At 39.2% G+C, this 8,281-nt stretch overlaps 1 pseudogene; it reads right to left on the bottom strand.

The window, feature by feature from the left end:
* Positions 1-4,862: 4,862 nt before the first annotated feature.
* On the bottom strand, positions 4,863-7,286 carry LOC108902217 (fish-egg lectin-like; annotated as a pseudogene).
* Between the last annotated feature and the right edge of the window lie 995 nt (positions 7,287-8,281).

The following is an 8,281-nucleotide window of genomic DNA, read 5'->3' as shown; positions in this document are numbered from 1 at the left end:
GCAGAAGTGGTTTATATATTTACATCCAACAACCAGCCACACTCATTTAGATCAAGTGCAGTCTCTCTGGAACAATCCACGTTCTCCATGCTATCTTTTGTCCATTCTCACAAGCCTCTCTGAGCGTTCTAAAACCCGGCAACACATCGCTAAGTGGCAAAATCGCACGTTTCTCAGCAAATTGATGATAAATTGTCTCACCTGGTATCTAGCAGCTGAAGAGGGGAGGTTCTCTCTCTCTCTTTACCGCAGCTCTTCATTCACACAAGCAGACCAAGGCAGCTTTTTTTTAGAGGAAGCACAGCGTCGGGAAAAGCTGGTTTAGGTCTCCTAAAAGATGTTCCTAAAGAGCGGAGGGGACGGCTGTCAGCCCGGGTTATGTGCTAGAGGAAAAGCTCTGCTCAGGCTGAGAGAGGGCGGCAGCAGCCTGCAGACCTTCAGAGCGCCAAGCCCGTCTGAGCGCTCAGCGGGGGAGTGCAGCTGCTCAGTCGGACACGAGATGGCGGTGTTGCACACCAAATTCCCTTAAGTGGAGGCATGGGGAAAGGTGCACGGTGTAGTTCACTGAGTCTTGAGAGGTGGAGTGCCAGCCCAAAGATTTTATTTAAACAATAATGATGAATACAATTATGATAAGCGTCCTGGAGGTGGTTCAAGAGGGTACTCTACTACAAATAAAATGCCTTTATTCAAAATCCTACCTATGTTAAAGTACAGAAGTAAAGGAAAATACTTAAAGTATCAAAAGTAAAAGTATACATTATGTTTCATGTTTGCTTCTGTGTTTCTTTTAAATCTCATTCAGTGTTTTTAGATTTAATGGGATTAAATGTTTGAAGTGACAAAACATGTGTTTGAGGTAATGAATGTTTTTGACAGAACTGTGACATCAAGATTTCCATAAATCCCAGCTATAACCCTGTATACATATTATATTTTTAGACTGTTAATAGGCCTACTGGCACATCACTGCAAATTTTACTGCTGTACATGTAGAAGAGTAAAAAGCTGCAGAGTTTATAGGTACAAGTATGTTAACACTGACAAAACTACAGTAACTGAGCAAATATACTTTGTTACATACCATCATTGAAAATCCCAATTTTTATGCTGTCAGCTTCAACCTTCAGACCTCTGAAAACATATATGTACATACATGTATTTCAACATAAATGTATATGGTTGAATGATGAATTGTCAAAAGGTTTGAGTTTGGATTTACTACTTTTTGTGTTACCTCTGGCCAAGGGGAAGCTAACCAAGTCCAAGTCCAAGTCCAAGTCCAAGTCCAGGTCCATGTCCATGTCCATGTCCATGTCCAAGGACCAAACTTTTCAGCAAGACTAAACTACACACTATACAGCAAATCTGCATCGATGAGCAGGAAAGGTAACTAACAACCTGGCTTTATATACTGTAGAGGACTTGACAGCCAGCAGCCAATCAGCAATCAAACTGAGCCAATCAGACCTCTGGACATGCCTGCTCGTTCAGTCCAATTCCACTTTGACACAAGCAAACACTCAGAGAAAAAAAAAACAACTGTCATTTTACAGATGACTCAAAAACTATCAAATATATATAATATATAATATTTATTTGTTTGTTGTCTGACTCAGCATCAGACTCCATGCCATCATAATTTTAATTTCTGGCATATTAAAAACAGAAATGTAAAAGCCGAAATCTATCATCATATTGAGAAATTAAATCTCATCTTGTGCTTCTAGGTTTAGGTCAGATGAGTGTGTTGGGAAAAGGCAAAAAGCTGAGAACTCACTACTGGGCTGAGAGTGAGTTTACTAGTGCAAAGCAAAGAGTTGTTAAAATAGTCCATTTTCCCTTAACAAAATGAAAGTAATGTAAAAGACTAAGTGACCTATGTTGACTCACAGGACAGCTGTGTTTTTATCATCAATTTATCATTCAAAATAACACCCTGATAAGGTACATGCACTCACTAGTCTTGTGTGAGTGCATGTGGTTTCCATGGAAACCACCTTGATATATACAAAGATGTGGAATTGTATCAACAAGATTGGATTTTCCCAGATCTACACCTGAACATGGAGCGCGCTCTCTCTCTCTCTCTCTCTCTCTCTCTCTCTCTCTCTTTCGCGCTCTCACTCACACACACACACACACACACACACACACCTGCCTGACCTGCTCTAGCTTTCCACTCTCCATTGTCCTGACTAATTCACACCACTAGAGGGAACAAAACATATTTCTGCCTCTCCAAATGTGGCTGAAAGGTCCAATACAGGGGTGATAATGGGTGCAGAAAATGTGTGTGTGTGTGTGTGTAATTAGCACATTCCCATCATCAAGCATGTGTGTGATTTTAATAGATCTTGTAGTTGAAAACTGTAGTGATTGCCTGGCAACCACCCCTGTCATCTCCTCCTGTCTACCCATTACTGTCTTTGTCTCTCAGTCAGCCAATCAAAATAATGGATTCATGTTTTAAAGGATACGTCAGTTTTTTTTCCTCTGGTCAACAATATCATAACAACATTTTTGACCACATGGGGACAACAGAAACAATCTCTGAACACAACTCTGACTTGTTTTCTGGTAATGAATGTAGAGCTTTATTCAAAAAACCAGTTGAAATACATGAGTTGGAGGGTCATGCTCACTGTCAGGAAAAAATAGCAGATTTGAGTCTATGTACAGAAAATCAATAGATTTTATTTTGTGTGTTGTGAGAGCAGGTTGATTACAGGTAAATTCTCGTCATTACTCTCATCATTACTCATCATTAGTAATGATGAGAGTAATGATCATGGCGAGGAAGTGACCACCAAAACATCTACATTACGCTACTGACTAACTAAGATAATGTTAATTGTTAAGCTTATTATGTCTGACCCACCTATTGTTAATACAGACAATGGTTTGTTATCGTCCACAAATAATCATTGGGCACTGTTCCAAGAAGATACTGGAAGCAGTGTGTATTGTAAAGTGTGTATTGGCAGAGGGAGTTATAAACTGTGAGACTGGTTAAGCAGGAGTGGGATTGCTTTTATTTTGTGAAGTGCGACACCTCCTTCTTTACCTTGCTCTCAATTGTTTCCTGACTAGTGATGTGAAATATTACCTGCAGGGTTGGCAATGATCTCTAAGTCTGTAGACATGATGGAGTGAACCAGAAAGGCAGACTGTTCCTGACAAAAATGAATGATCATTGTTGAGATGGTTTAAATGGGTCAGGTGCAGGACACGTTTCTCAGAGTTGTTGGCTCTTTTGAGAGTAAAGGGTAAAAACAAGATCTTCCACCAGAGGAGATTAATCAAAAGAAGGTGCTGAATATGATGAATAAATAAGATGGCTTCTGCTCATTCTGGGATGTTTAGAGCATTTTAAACTTTACTAAACTTGTGCCAATTTCCTTTATTATCACATTTGCTTTCTTTTAACCTTCCTGGTTTTTGTGCAAAATTAGCCATTATCTCATTGTCTCAGAGCCTGTTCATTAATCGCCTTGAGACTACCCAATTTATCTTTTTTCAGTGTTGCAGAATTCATCACAAAACAATGCAAATGCTCTGTAGGTACATTTTCTAAGATGCTGCTATCAAAAAATCCTGATTGAACATTCAATTGTTACTAATATTAAAACACAATGAAACCCCTGAATGCAAGATTTTGAGTTATGTACAACAGTATAGATATTTAAATGATGGAATACCTACCAACCCCTAACCTAATTTTAACTCCATATATGTGTATAATGTACATCTGTGTTCTCAGAGGACAAGGCCCTTTTGTTTGTGTGCATGTTGCACACCTGCATATGGCACGCCTGTGTGTTTGTGTGAGAGTGCTTGTGTGTGTACTCATGTTAGGGTAAAAGGTGAGTACTGAACTCATGATTTATGTTTCATTCATAGGCATCGTATGGTATTTCAGACAAAATGTTTTTTGCCTACAGCTAGAATTCAGACAAAATGCTTGGCTACCAACTACCAACTACCAACTTAATCCTTGCAGGGGGAACAGAAGAAAGTTATTAAAATGAAAGATGTGGTTTTATGAATCCCAAAAGATTATGACAAAATGTAAAGACAGGCAAAACTTTTTATCGTAGATGTGAAAAATATGAAATGGAATTGTCATAAAGAAGGTGTCAGCTGCAGGAAAGCAATGAGACGAATAACATACAATATCATACATAAACACAAAGCTTAGCCTGTACTGTTCAACTTCAAGTGTTGGTATGAGGATTAACACAGTCAGAGTGATGATTGACTTGTTCACTGAACCCATTCAATCACAGCTGACACTACACACACTATGACAATAAACAAACTTAGCCTCTCTGTCAGAAAAGGTTATATTAAACAGTACAAGTGTTCAACAGCAGCTAGTGTTAACGTGATCTTTATTATTTGTACTGAAGCTTGGCTGTACCCCAGCTTTCCTGCTGAATGTGTTTTACACACATGTTCAGGAATGTGTGTGCATGTGTGTGTCTTACAGTAAAAGGCAGCAACACTGATGAACTCACCTTGAGCTTGAGGGTTGAAATTAAAACTTAACTCTACACTGGTGTGAGGCTGATGAAATTTGAAATTTGTTATTGCATTATGCCACCAGTCGTGGCCTCTCTCCACCTTGTGGTAGCGACCTCCAGATAAAGAATGATACCTTCCAGATACATACATACTCAACCACACACATACACACATACTCAGACACACACACATGAATACTATATATATTCAGCAGAGTTAGGGTTCATCTGTCCATTTTTAATGTGTGGAAGAACCAACAAGGCTTCACTCTGTCTTACTCTGAGACCACAGTCACAACAGAATAAATATTAAAGCATGACAAAAGTCAGATGAAATTGATTCCAGTATCATTTATTAACAGAGTACAAAGTAAGCCAACTGACAGGTACGAGTTACACATCCCCAGGTGTCACATTTAAAACAGATCAACAGAGACTGGACCCAAAAATGCAGACACTGACCAGGCTTGCAGGGTTCAGGGGTTTAATCAAAGTCCAACATGTGACCAAAATCACTAAGGGGGCAGGTCATCACACCAGGATTATTAAAAAAAATAATCAGTTTAGCCCAGCCCACACACGCACATTTGTTTATTTGTTTCACAGTAACGTGATTTTGCAAAATTACAATTATTGTCTTTATGTAACATTGTAGATACTCTTTTGTTGTATATATGCATACATCTTTAAATTAATTAATCTGCTATAATTTCTGATCTGAGTTTTGTGCATTGATGCTGAATCATTTAAGAGAGAATCACAACATATCTTAGAATCAGTTACTTCTCGTAGCCTTTAATGTTTCCCAAATTAATGTTAGTCTAATAAAGAGGAGATGAAGTGAGCTTTTACATTGAAGAAAAAAATCTAATGCAAATCATCTTTTAATTGTGTGCACTGAATAGTGTAAAGAAAGGATCAAACTTTATAGAGACGACAGCCAAGACATCTTCCATGACAAACAGAGAGTGGTGCACACTGACATTACTTTGAGCACTGCAGAAACATACTAGAGTTGGTCACCACCCAGAGATTGCCCAGGTCATAGGTCAGGTGGCTGATGGGCATGCACATGGAGACAGAGGACCAATAAAGGCCTTGTGGACGAGAGCTGTAGATGCTCATTCTGTTGAGAGAGAAGCCAGAGAAATGTATAAAACAGTTTTCATCAGCAGAAGCTTTGCTCAAGACTTATGAAGATTCCCCTTTTTTCCATCACAGAAAATTGGTGTGGGTTACTGTTTTGTTAATGCACATGTATTTATGAATAGACATTAATCATGTGTTGTAATTAGAAGCAACACTTTGTAAATGAATGAGTTACTGAGTACAAGGTTGTAAAGTTGGATTAATCCACGAGGAAAGATTTGGCATTGCATTCTGCTGGTTTTAAGCTTTACGGGATGTGCTGTAAGTGTATAATTAATTGTATAATTAACGTAATTTCAAACTTCTGAAAGACATTGATATACAGCAATTACCCCACTGTAATTGTATCAACATGTTAACACATACTTTCCATTTAGTGGCATGTGCATGAAAAATACAAAGACTGTTGTTGCTATTGTTGTTATTCTAGCTGAACGTATTATACATACTAGAATGTTGTGTACACAGTACAACAGATATTTTTGAGTGTCCATTCCCAGACTGTAAGGGAATACTGTCTTACCTTTGGTACACCTGGCCATTTGTAGCCACTCCAAACACACTTCCATCCAGTCCCCACTTCAATCATTTTCATGGTTGTTCCTGACACATATGTCCAGCCACTACTGCTACAGCTGCTTGGTGTGATTGTCTGTCATAAGAAACATACATACATGGTGATGTTGTTATGGCCCATGTGTGAAGAAGGTTAATGACACTATGAGTTTCACTGATGCTTAAGTGCCAAACCTTTGTGTGGTAGACCTTCGAACTCGAGTCGATCCCCCAGCATCCCATACTTTGGGCCGCAGGCGTAGTACTTCATTTTCTTTGACAAAGAATACCAGCTCAGGGTATCTACTCCTTTGTGGCCCCAAGTGTCAATGTCTCTCAAACAGTAGACAGTATGGGTGCTGGGTGTTATTCCAACAACCTGGCCATCACCTCCAGCATCCACCTGCTCCAAAGACAGACTAAAGACAAGTGTAACACATAGGTCCGGGTCATTTAGTAATCAAGTGGTTGTAACTGTACACTATGTGCAATAAATGTGGAAAATACGCATTGCAAACATTATGAAAATCAATGACGATGACCAGGTAAGCCCATAATAATAGTTACCTTTGGCTAGTTTAAAGTCTCCACCTATGTATTTGTAGACCTTGTTTGAATTGTCGGTTCCCCAGATTCCCGCAGGTCCCACTGAGACATGCTTGAGGCTGACTGAGCCCAGTCTGTACCAGCTCGACCCACTCAGGTAATAGGCCCGCTTGTACTTGTCTATTGCAACCACTTGTCCCTGTCCAGCATCAATCTGTTTGGGATAATACAAGCGTGGAGCCTCCTTGCAGTTCCATGCTGTGAAGACAAAGTCATTTTGTATGTGAGTGGAAACAATATAACCTTTTTATATTCACCTGGCGTCAACAATAAATTCAAATAATAAAAAAAAGAATCTGACAGTGACTTACCATGACTGCCAGCCAGGTAACACAGCACCAGCAAGAAGGCTGCAACAGCTTTCATGTTGTCTCAGTGTTTGTGAGTCTGTGTCCTGCAGCGCACCCCTGGATAGACTTCTGAATGTATCTCTGTGGTTCTGCTTTCCCACGTCCTACCCAGCTTATATACCCTAGACCCATGCTTTACTAAAACAGGTTCTGCAGACTGTTTTGGAACGCAGGACATTTTTTTCTTTACCTATATATCTGTCATTTCAAATATTCACCTGGTTCGACATGTTTTAAAAAAGAAAAAAAACCTCAGGGGTGGTGACTGTAGGATAGCCCTGTCAGGATGGGAGAAAGTGTTTGTTTTTGTGTTCATTTTAACACTGACTTATGAAGTAGTCTTGTTTCCTTTCTGAAAACTTGACAATGGCCTTTCATACTGTCCACCCAAAACCACATAAATCATCACACTGGTTATCTCATAACCAATAACTTATTTATAGCTAATTTAATATCTAATAGATTATCTGAGTGTTTTGTGAATTTTATTCAACATGGATGCTGGGCAGTGAGCAACATGGTGAAATATTTTAGATACAGCATAAGCATTCCCTGTCTTTGTTGCTCACTGGTCCAGTACATGATCTGATAATGATGATAATGATAATGTATCATTAAAAGATTAGTCTGACATTTCGAGAGATGTGCTTATTGGGTGTTTTGCACCTCTGGATAGAACTCTGAATGTATCTCTGTGGAGCTGCTGTCCTACATTCCATCTGACTTGTGTAGATCAGCGTTTGATTCCAGCCAAAACAGGTTCTGCAGGCTGTTCTGAGAAGCTAGGAGGAAATTTTTAGTTTAATCTGTGAACTTCAAATAGTCACTCGGTTTGTCATTGCTTTATATGTATTTAGAAAAAAAAACAGTAGGGTGGTGACTGTAGGACAGCCCTCATGGGATGGGAAAATGTGCTTGTTTGTGTGTTGTTTTTAACATCACAAAAACTTTCATGCTAACCACCCAAACTGTGTTCAACATGGATGCTGGGCAGTGAGTAACGTGGTGAAATATTTTAAATACAACATAAGCATTCCCTGTCTTTGTTGCTCACTGGTCCAGTAGATGATGATGATGATGATGATGATAATGATG

The sequence above is a fragment of the Lates calcarifer genome, unplaced genomic scaffold, assembly GCF_001640805.2.
Source record: "Lates calcarifer isolate ASB-BC8 unplaced genomic scaffold, TLL_Latcal_v3 _unitig_4777_quiver_1712, whole genome shotgun sequence".
NCBI lineage: Eukaryota > Metazoa > Chordata > Actinopteri > Centropomidae > Lates > Lates calcarifer.
Note: the sequence above shows the minus strand (reverse complement) of the source record. Positions and strands in the feature narration are given on the sequence as shown.